The 13,941-nt window shown below is 33.5% G+C and overlaps 1 protein-coding gene across 1 annotated transcript in view; it reads left to right on the plus strand.

Moving 5' to 3' along the window:
* The window catches only part of MS3_00000747 (uncharacterized protein), a 77,884-nt gene extending 66,765 nt beyond the window's left edge, over positions 1–11,119 (plus strand). Inside the window, exon 10 of the mRNA XM_051208396.1 lies at positions 10,113–11,119. The gene's annotated coding sequence lies outside the window, so the exon portion shown is untranslated. The remainder of the gene's footprint in view (positions 1–10,112) is intronic.
* Positions 11,120–13,941: the final 2,822 nt, after the last annotated feature.

Below are 13,941 nucleotides of genomic sequence, written 5' to 3' on the forward strand. Positions count from 1 at the left end.
GTGGATACGGATCAATGATATCTATCAATCATCATGAAAACTGGCTTCGCGGAATTTCACCCGAAGACCATAAATACCGAACAGGATCTAACTCAATCAAGATAACTCCGAAGCAACGTCAACCAAATAGGCAACTTTGAGATTATCGACACAAACATAGCTGACAAACGTTTTAAGTGTTCACCTACCAATGCTTCTTTACGGAGAAACTCATTTCAGCTCGGTTCAAAAATCAAGATGAATTACAATACCGAATGACATTTCGAAATGTATTCCAACTCCTTCAAAATCTGCTCGCTTTCACCTAACCACGATATTCAACTTCATTGAATATTTAACATCAATGCAAATTTGTCAAACAGTCGAATGTAATTATCTGGAATACTGATCTTAGTCTCATAAGCAATAGAAGTCGGATGGATTAATCAATCGATTCTAAAAGCATCAGAATAATCATTCATAGTTCCATTGATTGATGAAATCGGAACGTCAACTGTGGACAATTCTTTAAGAAGACCTTTAGTAAACTCATTTGAATAAGAGTATAAATGGTTACAGAGTTGACGCATAGCTGAAGTAAGACCACCTATGAATTCACATGAAAACTATTTGTTTTCTCTTCAGTTTCTCTATAGAAAAGTAGTAGTCATTTGTAAAATGAAAATTTCATTGATCTTTATTCCGTATGCGTGGGTGCATCATTAGTGAGCGACATTCCTTATTCTATTTCAGTTTTATATCAGGCTAATTAAACAAAAGAGAATTTCATATTATTTGATTGTTGAGATAGAATCTAATGATTGGGAAGAAGAAAGTATAAATCATTAACATTCCTACAAACAACAAAGCAGGTCGACAGACTGATGTTTTTTTCCTCAAAATCACACTCTTAGGTCGTGTAAACTATTATGGTCATCATCATTGTCATTGTTGTTAGAAAAATATTTTTTATGCGGAAACGCATATTAGATGAGAAGAACTCGAATAGTAGATGTGATGATTCTGTGTAATATTCAACCACATATACTCCTTAGTGAATCGTCAATTGACAGTCCACAGTGTGAACAGTTTTGAGTAGACGAAAGAGGCAAATGTTGTGTTCAGTTCGAACAGATACAGTTCATTGAATATAATATATTCATGTTTGACAATTTTATCTTCTGAATCTCTTCAACCTTACTTTTTTGCTGTCAAACACCTTATGGTCTCTAGTAATTATAGATGTAAGAGATGAGCCTTCACTTGATCAAAAGATTGAACACAGTATGTCAACAATCGAAACAGTGAACAATCAGTGTTGTGTAATATGGGTTTGTAATTAAGCATCACTATATTTCTGCAAATTATAAATTAGCACTGTCACTATACATGGGTTTGATGGAATTATATCTAGCACATCACAGTTTTTACTTCCACCGCCTATGATCGTCGATGAATGTTTAGGCGGTTCGAATTTTCAGTCGATCTGGATGCTTCCGCGAGTGCGTTTCGTGCTAAGGAAACCAGTTCAAAAACTGCAGAATATAATGTTGATTTTGATGAGCTGGATAGACTATTCTCTAAGTCCCAAATGCCGTATATCCACGTTCAAGAGTTAAAAATTCCTCGAATTTGTGTGGGGTCTATCAACTTGTTATCGCGGTTTCAGATTACCGTAAATAATCAACATGGGTTGAGAGCCATTCTCCGGAATTGTTCGTTAGACTGCATTTAGCTTGCTATCAAGTGTATAATCAGTGCATGCTCGTCCGATTCGAGTATGGAGAATTGAACAAACGTTTCCCTATACTCAGATTACTCAAATTCGCAAGTTTCATTTTAGCCTTTTCGAACTCATTTTCTTTGAGCTTCACTACAATGAGTTTGTTTTTGTTTGATCATTCTGTGAAGTCCCTCTATTTTACCACAGACCATTATTACTACTACCTCCTCCCAGATTTCAATTGAGATTGAGAATTGCAATGTTGTGAATATTTCCATCCGTTGTTTCGTATATAAAATGAATTGATGGGAATGTCAAAGAGGAATTGAAGACAGTTAGGCGACATAAAATCGGAAGACGTTCCAAAAACACACTTTCAAATCGTGAATGTATATTGAGTATTCAACGTCAATTTCTTGTTGACGCTTATTGAAGCGAAATCGAAGAGTCACGCCTGATTAGGAACATCATTGCAACCCATTATCGAACTTTGTCCCATTGAAACAAACTGAATCAAAATCTGTGTTTGTATCATCACTTCAATATTCGTTGAATTCGCTTACAAAATTACAATGAATAACTACTGGATCAGAGTGAAGTTGTATGCATGGCATCTTCACAGTTGTCGGTCATTTGATGTGAAGCATTAGTTTTGTGAGGACTGTCCAACACAACTGATTTCCGATAAAAGAAACAAATCCTTGTGCTATTCGTTATCGAAATCAATCATTATTTATGGAAGATACATCTGAAATACAGAACCGTTCAACAGATCTCTGATTTTTCAGACAATCTATTCTGTCAGCAGCAAAACACTCAAGTTTAAATCAACGTCAAATTAGCTTGTTGCTTTAGAACACTACACCTATATTTAAATAACACGTGTTAACAGTCAGTGGTACAATATATATGGTGGTCAGATAGAATGAATGAAGCTTTGTTCGGAAGATGCAATATCATATTCAACGATGGTTTAATCGTCTGACAAAACGTTTTTTTATTGAAACAAAATTAAAGTGAAGAAACTTATATTTCGACATCCAGTCAAAACAGTATGTAGTACTTTGAGTTAAAACAATCAAATCAGAACAACGCACCGTTCACAGCCTATTGACAGCCTACAACAAGTAACAAACTGTTTGTTCGTAATCACACGAGCAAATATTTTGAACCACAAAGTGACCAACAAACTGTGTAGTATGTATTGTTATTCACATCCATGAGAGGTTTCTTCAAAGGAGGTCAGGAATTTTAACCAACGTTTGATTAATATCAGCTCTTTGTTTACAATAGCTAGAACAATATTGAATAACGATGTCTTCATCTACCTTCATCATTGGTTAACAATAAACATATGATTTTATAAAATTTGATCTTTTCAATGGTTAATTTGAATCATCAAATCAGAAAGAAACAACCAAGCACTTCAAAAGTCTATATAAACCAGACAAGTTTTGGTTAAATTTGATTTACCACCTTGAACAAGAAAATGAGGTGATTGTTGATTACACTTTTGACGTAAATGACTGTATCATAGAAATTGAAATTTGATTCAATGAGATATTGTTGTTTTCTTCATCTGAACCATTTTAGATTACCCATTTCGTCAAGTCTATCTGTACTACTTTATTCGATCATCGTGTTGCTTTACAAATTCCTTGAATGTCAAGATATCTGTAAAGAACGTGGATTGTTGGACTATCACAAAATAGTTTTTGAAAACGATTCATACCATTATGTAAGTAATCAGTCAGATTCTAAAACACATACATAGTCTCTTCATTACCAATATTCACTAAGGATCCGACTAGATCAGCCTCATCCAATTGCGAATAGCAAATTTGTTCAAACTGATCGTTTTGGAGTGAGTTAACTTCATTTTGTAGTGGAGTTCCTTATCCATATATTTGCATCCTTTTAGTCTGTTACATGGAAATCCTCGCTTAAATTTTACGATGAAAAGATCACTGAGATTGAAAACTTTAATACAAGTAAGTGAATAATTTTTATTGGACTTTAACTGTTCCTGAGTTTTCTTGGTCACATTTCATTTCTTTAATCAAAGCTGATTGACTTTCGCCATGGAAACAGTTTTATGCTCCTTGTGACATTCAAGACTTCTTTGAATATCTTCTCTTGTTCAAATTGTAAATAATGTGACACTTTACAGCAAAGCAAATACAGATCATCAAATTCATTTAAGTTTATAGTTTATTTCAAAAGCATTTTATTGATTCAGTGTAAAATTATCAATCACATTGCATGTTTTTATGAAGAGAATCAATTTGGATCACGGATGTTGGCAACCAAAGCACTGGGAGAAGTCAAATATTCCACAGATGTCAGAATACCTAAAGTAGAGCTTTTAAATAATAGTGAGTTCCTTCACCATTCAGTTTAAACTTGTCTCATTTCTTCTTCTCACATTCATTTTGCATAATTGATTCAGTATTTCACTTGATTATTACACGAGAGCTGACCAGCACATAGTGATTGTTTCGTTTGTGCGTGTTGCACAACACTGTCAAGTGAATATGATAAATAAAACAGTGATTCACTTCAAAATAAATACACATTGATTGAGTAGAAGTGATAAATCAGGTGATGTTATTGTCAAAGTGAACATAACCTACCCTACAGTCTATCAACACTACAAATCAGAAGGTGCCTCACCAACACAATAATTCTTGTTAGACCAAATGAATCAAACTGACCACATACACAGCAATAATTAATATTGTGTAAGCAGTCAGTTTGGATTATTGAAACCAATGAATTGTCAAAGTTTCTTTGATCTCCTCCAATACTTTCCTAGCATTTACCAGATTCTTGAAAGTTTAATGTCTCTGAGTTGTTGTCAGTTGACCATTGAATACTCACCTCCATCATTGTTATAATATTTGTATGGTTATGATCTTTGAATCCAGACACTTTCTGTAAAAGCTGACCGATGAACGACCATGAACAGTCTACTGGTACAAGATAATTTACTCGAACAATATTAATTAGAACATCAAGGTTATATACATTCCTTTCGGTCAGTTATTAGAATTGATGAATTACAGAATCTCATGAAATTATTTGTATAGGCATTTTCAGATGCATATTAAAAATCTCTAACCCAGTCTTAAGCTCTTAGAACAGATGATACGTATGTCAATTATTCTGATCCGTCGTTTGGATTGAAACTTTCGTCATATCGTTGAAATGATAGTACTTATTGAAACTTCTTCTTAAGGGATTAGTGAGCATTTATCTATATCGGTTCATTTAAGTCTCGAAATAAAGGTGATAACTTGTATGCAAAGGTAGTCCATTTCATAATATACAATTATTTAAGAAGATAGATATTCATTATGCAGATATTTCAACATTCATTTCGATTTTTATTATTTCAGAGGAATTACTTGCTATCAGATGGTTTATTAAAAGCCAGGAAAATTTTGCTCCAGGTAAGTCAACTATGAATGATCGTTCGATCATATGTGAAATATAAACACTCACATCTTCACTCATTGTGAACACAGTTAAAATGAACTGAAAAAGACTAGATTTGATAAGTGATAAATTGACCACCACTAATGCTCTAGGTCGATATGCCATTTCACTTGTGAGAAAACAAATGCAGAGATTCATTTTGATTTACAGGCTTCAATAGGACTTGTTTAGTGTTTGTCACAAAATGAATGATTTGCGTTGCATGTTCATCACACACTCATTCAGCTCATGATCATTCGTGAATATTATCCATTTAACTTAAGATATCGTTGAAGCGACATATATGAAGTAATTACTTTTTCATCTACTGCAAATAAACACTATGGTCAGAGTCAGCTTATAGATTGAAATGTTACCCAACCAATTGAATTGACAAGTTACAATCGTTAACAAACACTCCACATCTCATGTCCTATGTTCTTAAGGTCGACTATTTTATAAGAAATTTGAGAAAATATTACGTACATGTGGAGACCTCTCCGACTATCAGATCTTAATGGAGAACTTGACGATTAATTTTTCAATAACAATACAGCTTCACAAACTGGGCACTTGACATTCATTTTGAAGGATGAATAGCTGTTTTATTCACATGACGTTCATTCACTTGAAAATATTTATTACGAATTCAATTGAAGAAAGTATTTGAAATGACACAGAGAATATTCACTGAAATAAGATCATTTTGTGAGTTGGCATAGATAGTGTTACATCAAACAATAACTTGCTAATTTTTTATCTTTTAAATTCTAAGTGTACATTATCCTCTTATTGTAGTGGTTGACGGCAGTGTAATCAACTTGATGTATCCGAATGGAAAGATATCAATGTATTACGAGAACGTAAGTTGAACAGTTGAATGGAAATGTAATTTAATTTCAAGTATTCCAGATCATTCAAATATTCCAGGGTAATCAATATAGTCGGATGTATCAAGTTACATGGAACACGATAGAAAATGATCAACATTTTGTAATGTGCAGTTGGACTGTTTGACACTACTACCAAAGTTTTGATGACATACTGCAATCAGGCACTTGCTTAAAATAACGAATGACTACAAGTGAATTGCTTTCAAAAGCAATGATGTGTTGATGCCGAATAGTAACAGACAGTGTATGTTATAGTACTGTACGGAAAGATGCGTTTTTTTCTAAAGCCTTCTTACATCTTCTGATGATTGGATATTCGGAACGTTTATTGTTGAAAATTCCGAGCGTCGAATACCTGCAGTCGTTCACAATCACATTTCATTTCAGCTGACGTAGATATTCATCTCACATTTCACGACAGATAGATAGTTCATCGACATTCACTGAAGTTGACGACTTGAGTGATTCAAAATATCTATGTTCATTGGGTGGAACATACATCACAAAAAATTTGAGAATATCAGTATGCTTAATGTAAGTGTAATTAGTTGTCTGTAAATAAGATAATCTGAATGATGACATATTACTTCAAAGAATAATTGTTTTAAGTATAAACGGTTGTGTGTTGAGATAATTTGACTTGAACTTCAAATACGTTTTTCCAGATTCCTACACAATTTGAGCAACATAACATCACAGGAGAAATGTTCCGTCAATTCCAGTGTGAAAAGCGTAAGAAAGATTACAACTAATGTTGTTAACATTTTGATGTACAGTGAAGTACATCATCAAACATCTATTTACTAAGGCTCACTCAACCAGTTTACTTGTGTGAATTAAGTAAGACGGATGAATGTCTTTATTGGAAAAGCTTGGATGGCTATTTGGAGACATTTTATGCCTATGATTACTTATTGACTAATGTGGGCCTGCGATAATTGAACGACGGTATTAACCAGACGATATTCACACTCATTTATTCACTCACAAAGAGTACGATAGTCACACTTGCAGTCCTCAGTTATATCATTCTTCAATGCAAAAGCAAGTGTGTCTTGCATGACACATAAATAAACGAATGTTACTTGAAGTTGATATTTTCTTTATAAAATGCACAATCAACATGATTCACTGAAATGTTCATGTGTTATTGAAAGATGTAGCTGAGTTTAAAGACAAGTATTGAATGTAGGTGATAGGGTGTTACATAGCGTTTTATGGTTGAATTTGAGAAACTGAACTAAATGTTAGGTCAAGTGGTACATGTTGCTCGGTTAAAATGTATTACTGAATCTTTATCATGCCCTGACAAGTATATGTGTGACCAGATTGTTCGAAATGTATAGCGCTAATACATCACATTTTTCAGATCAACTCCGTCTTCTCATTGTTCTATCGAAATTTGTAAAAGGGACTAACTGCTTTAAATATCATATTTGTATTGTTTGTTTGAATTTTCCCGTCGATATTTATAACTGCAACTGATCAGTCTGTTATAGAAATACATATGCATCCTAGGAAGATTGTCTGAATGTTGCTTTACGTCACAAGCCTTATGGGAGAAACTGTATAATGACTAGCAGTGGAACCAATCGCAGTCCTGAACATCAATGGGAAGATTCAATAATCAATAAGAAGATGAATTAAAACATCACCCCATTGTACAAGTTATTGTGTATCTGAAGTGATCAGCCTAATGTGCATAACGGGACGGCATTTGAAGTGCATAGTGCTAGGTTCCAGTCTGAGAGTGAACATCAATTCTTAGATGCAGGAATATCCAGCTGGCAAGTCCTACATAAGACGAAGCACACGCCTCGGACTACACTGCTAGTCATTATTCTTCGTTGGTTTATGAATTTCTATTCTGCCTATTTGCATCTTGAAATGTGAAATGTTGATTGTATTAATTTCTCCGCAAAATAACACAGAACAATTATCGATTTGAGTTTTTGACTTACTGGTTGAATACTGATCAATTTCAAAACCCAGAGTGTGATACACAATCATTTTTGGAAATGTTAGATGATCTCTACATTATCCTTTATGGCAAATGTTCAAGTTTTCTATTTTTATCGCCACTTAGATTATGCAAACAACTTGTCATACATAGAAAACAAATCAAAATCCTAATTGTCTTTTTCTGTTCAATTTATCAAATCAGCTGCATTACATCAATTAACTATCCCTCAAAAATGGGCGAAAACTGGAACGTTGGTTGAATTCGAAGTTATCGGGAGTATGTTAAACCTTATCTAGTCAGCATTATCTATTTACACACTTCATGGCATCACTATTGTTTAATCAAATTACTAATTTTATATGTATATGTAGTCAGCTATTAAATCGTATACAGGTAACTGTGTCAAACGACGTTTCAATTACCATTAATATCTACACGTCGACTTATTGATGAATGTTACAAATGATTGCGAGTCCATTTTGAACTAATATTAAAGGGTTCATTTAATTGACATAAACTTAAGCACATAGTCACGAAACAATAGATGAGATTATGTTAGTCTCGAGAAAGATTAAGTGTCAATCATTTGATGGTGCATTGATGCCCAACTGTCTGTTGTTTTTCATTCTGTATGTGTAACATCAAAGTTAACCTAAGTATTGAGTTTAAATGAACAACCCAAGTCTTTGTCATTACTGTGGAAACAATAGATTGAATATAAAAGTCTCTGTTTCGTTACACTTATCCGATACTTTGAAGGTTTAGTTAGGGGTCGGCTCCAAATAAAAATTTATCGTGGATAGTTTCAGAATTATTTTAACTGTATGAAAATGCATTCCTTCTCGTGAATATGTAAATTGAGTAACCACAAACATATTTCAGTCAACCAATGTTTTAGAGAATCACTCAACTATCCAGTGATCAAATAGACTTCAATATTCATTGAATAAAATACGACCATATACTTTTCAGTCAGACAACATGTGACTTTATTTCACCGATATCAATTATAAAGAAACTGTAAAAACCATCAAAAAATGAATGTAGTTCGCATTGATGTGTAGCGTGGTGTCGAGTCGCGACTGACTATGAACGCCACTACAAAGGAACGCGTGCCAGGATATCCATAAAATCCCCCGGAAGCCAAATATCAGAAGGCAGTTAATGGACCAAGTCGAGATATATTTGCTGGCGATCTCGTGGTATCGAAAGGATGCCGAGATCGTGTCAGGATACAAGCTTGGTTACAGAACGTAACCGAGTTCGCGCTAGGTCACAATCGATGTGTGTGAATAATAATGGAAGCATAATATAGATGACATTAGCACAGCCAAACAAAGAGCACATTAAACAAGCACAGGTACAATCGGTTATAATAATAATAATAATAATAATAATAATACTTGTTTTCATTAAACCAATCGTGTTTTCGTGATAAAAAGGAGTCACTACAGATGAACCCAGTGACGGCATCGTGTGTGCATGTCTGAATATCAACAATTATTGAAAAACAGCAAAATTCACTTGTCAAAATTCAATCACCATACTTGACATTCAAAGCAGTTTCATTCAATTCAAAAATGCTGTTGTGAAATGTCAGTGAATCTGGAAGTGTACTAAATATTGCATTACGAAATGTGATAACAGTTTTCCAGTGAATGAAATAGTCACTTAATTCCAAAATCAATATTGCATTAATGAATTATTGTTACATGTTAACAATTCACTTATCTTTTGTTTGAAAAATTGAAAATTAAATTACCTTACTCTATTTACAGCATACTGTCCGAAATACAAAACACCTGAAACATGTCAAAATGCAGCAACAATGAATACAAAATGCTTCTGGTGTGGAAGGGCTAAAACATGCATTGAAAGTAACGATAAGGCAACTCATGACTTGAAAGTTAATGATTGCCGTGTCGAGGTAACTACTTGTTAAACTTATCAGGTTGTTTTCAATGTCACCAAGTTCCACATTGCGAGTAAATACACTTACTCGAAAGAATATTTTATTGCTATCAATAAGAACTGACGTGTATTCTACTCTGAGTGACTAAACTATAGCTTTCTATACATTGACCATTTCTAATCAGATACAAGTAGCATGCTCTAGTTGCAGGGAAACAGTTAACAATGGATTTATTCACAATTTGGCATCAATGCTTGAAATCATTATAATTTTTCAGTTCATTCAATGTGTATGATGTTTTGAGAATCAGGTAGATTTAGTCAACTCACATTGTTGAAATCCTGAACAAGGATTTCTGATTCTCTATTGAGAACCTGGATAGATTGTTTCAATAAAGCTGTTAATGTTTAGTTTATTGATTTATATTTGAATGGTGATTAGATGTGATATCCAGAATACAAATTTCATCACACAAACGAGTCGTCAATTAGTTGTTGAATGATGTGTACTCATCACTCTGATTGCTCAATTGGTACCACGTGTTCAAATGATTGTACAAATGCAAATTGTGAATAACTAATTGTGGAATCGTCTTCTGTCATCACTACTGACAACATTGTATAATGAATAATTTGATGTTATTATGAAATGAATGTTACTGTTTTAATTATTCAGAAGATCTCCGAGGTTGATGAATTGAGTAAACCAACACCCACTATTCCAAATGAAAGCACTTTGATGAGCACCGAAGTTCAGGTAACTGAAAAAGTCAATGAAACTATCGAGGGAACCGGTCAAGGCCCGGTAAATATTTATTATTTTCTGATTCATGCAACCGTTTTTTGTTTTTCTTTAGAATGTCACAGTTGAAATAAGCAAAGTGGAAAGTCATAGCAAATCATCCGTCTACTTATATATCGTGATACCATTATTTGTATCATTATTATTTATATGTATCTGTGGTATTATTTGGAGATGGGTATATAAAAAGAGAAGAAGCAATGAATGATTCATAGAAGTATCTTATAACTCACTTCAAGTATTCTGACATGGTTTTTTCTATTTGCTGTTTCATTTGTAAACTTTAGATTTCATTATTCATTTCTGTAGTCTGTACAATTTCTTCTTGGAATTCTTATACTTGATTATGTAATAACAGTTGCACTTTTATTGATTAAATAACAAACACAGTTTTTATTAATTATGTAACTGTTTTCATTTAATTGAAACGACTAACTTGTTTTATAAGAGGTTTAAAATATTTAATTTGAAGTTTAGTAGTATCGTGTATTCGTGATTTTGTGACAACTGCAATCAACAATGAGTCCATTGTGAATGTTTATTCTGATGAATTCTCATCACTAGGAAATATCATTCCGTATTAACGACAGTGAATGTTATAAAGGGAGTCATCGAAGTATCTTATCAATAAGAAATTAGGAACTTCCGTTTTTGGTCACTTGATTATTCATTGCTCAATATATTCTGAGTGACAAGCTATTTTATCTCAGTGTCATTTAGACTAATTATGTTTTCTTCCGTTATTTTATTATTGACACGGCCAGCATACGGTCACTTGTTTCACTCAAAGCTTAGTCTTTGGAAAAGTCGAAACTAGAGTTGTCTTTATCAGGTTCATCCAAGATTCCGATGCTCTGATTTAAGAATTGATATATGCATTTAAAAAGTGATGTAGAGGGATGAGCAGTCAGCGTTGCACATTGACTTCCAATTTTACGGGACACGTATACTTCACAGTTGATGCTCGAGTTCTTTTCAGTTAAGTTCATTATTCTGAAGTGCGCTGTGAAACACATTTCTAGGACGTTTGTCTACAGACCTTGGAAGATAAAGTTTTAACAGTTTTAACAAAGATTGACAGTCTTAGTGGCCTACTGAAGCACAACTACTTACTGCTTGGTTTGCGTCGTTCGTCAACCGTATTTCAGGAAAGGACATAAACCTCAGTCAGTGAACTAAGAAGTGTTAAGGCTTTTGTATCCCTCATGAAATATCGTTTGTTCAGAGACTTACATCTGCCTTGCATTATCTGGTTAAGAAAATTATGTCGTAATTCTAAGTGGGTGATCATTTGATGTATTTGGTTTCGAAAGGCTAGATCAACACTTGACGTTTATCATCTTGAAATTGACATACAACGACTAGCTTTACTCATACATTAGTCTCCTGACAAAGCTCTCAAAGACTTACACTAAAGTAGACGCTCTTCAGTATCGTTAACGTTTTGTTTCCGATTTCCTCTAAGGTGACAGTCGTATTTTTAACTTCAACATTAAACTCGTTTTTATGAAGTGCGGAACAAGAGTCTTATTTTATAAATTCGCCAAAAAATTTGCTAAAGCGATGGTGTACATCCAACTTACTCACCTTCTGTAGATTTTGTACTTAATACCTTGGGTGTTTTTATGGTTCCAGAGGATCAAACAATACCTTAGATGTATAAAAAAGGGCATCACTTAATGTTGAAAGTCTAATCTGAAACGTGAAATTCCTGTCTATTTCGCCAAGTGTCATTGATTATCCACAGGTTATGATGGCATTTCGGCACAAAAGATTATGCCGTTATTCATACTTTGTTATATAAATTCGTTTTTGGCAATCCCTATAGAGAACATTTAGTGTTGGAACAATTGCACCTTTGACAGGGCTGACATTTTGGCGGTCAGAGATACATTCAAGCATGTATCGCACAGTGAACACTTGTGGAAGATATTATTGGCCAAAAAGTTATCCTTCAAAATGAACTAGATAGTCTGTGTCATCTGACGCCACTATTTGTGATTATCGCACACCAGCACTCACAGAGCGTTCACATAGAATAGTAGAGAACCGAATGTCATCGACACATATGTCTCAGATATCTCTAGGTATGAAATGATGTATAATTCTTACCAAACATTAGTGCACTATAACTGTCAACTACCTGTCAGGAACAGTTAATCTTTGGTGAAGTTAATCTTTTCATATATTGTAATAATATCATTTTGACTGTCGATTAATCGCTTGAATAACAATGACTGCCACTAACAAATGTAAATATAAGAAATAACCAAAAGAAAAATGAATACCAGTCAAAGGAAATTATTCGTGCAGTTTAGTTAAATCAGGTGTATACAACTAGTTTGAGTTTATTGTGACCCATCAGGTGTTGACAAATTCGAGTCCTTGCATGGTAGTTTTTTGAAACACTTACAGGAATCAGAATTCGAATTTGAGCGAACCAAAAGCAGACCGAAAATTATTTGGTTGAAAAAACGTGTCCAAATTGTTATAAGTTCTTTTTGAAACGAAAATGGACTCTCCTACATTAGGCTTGACTACTCTTATCATATAGAAGATTTCCGTTCATAGGAATGCTTCTACGTTATAATATTTTGCTATTGGAGATGGTCTCATTTATTTAGATGAAATAATAAAGTTCTTGGGAATGCGTGTATCATATATTCGCAATATAATGATTCAATTTTGTCCAGTGTAATTCATTTCATGGAATGGCAAATAGGAGAAAAAATATTCTGTTGACAGAATGTCGCTTATAGTTAAACATTAAAGACAAATGGAGTTTTATAGTAATAAACCAGATGTTTTGAATTAATTACATGAAATTGATAAAGATGTTTTAAGCTATTTCACACTTGATTCCTTCTCGTTCAACCATATAAAGTATGAATGCATACTCGCTGCAAAATTGAAATTTTACACTAGTAATCAAAGTCAGATGAAACAATTCGCTTCTCATACATTTCAACAACTCATAATACACTTCATTAGTTCCAGACACGGAATGGAGAATTCACGCGAGCTTTCTCCACTTTTATGACAACAAATTATCATCATCCAAAAATCATCAACATTACTGTCAACAAAATAATGGTGTTATTAATAACAATAATCACCATTATTATTATCATCATTATTTTCATCACTTCAAGCATTGTGATCAACATTATCAATAACCTTAAACATTATCATC

The sequence above is a fragment of the Schistosoma haematobium genome, chromosome 5 (assembly GCF_000699445.3).
Source record: "Schistosoma haematobium chromosome 5, whole genome shotgun sequence".
NCBI lineage: Eukaryota > Metazoa > Platyhelminthes > Trematoda > Strigeidida > Schistosomatidae > Schistosoma > Schistosoma haematobium.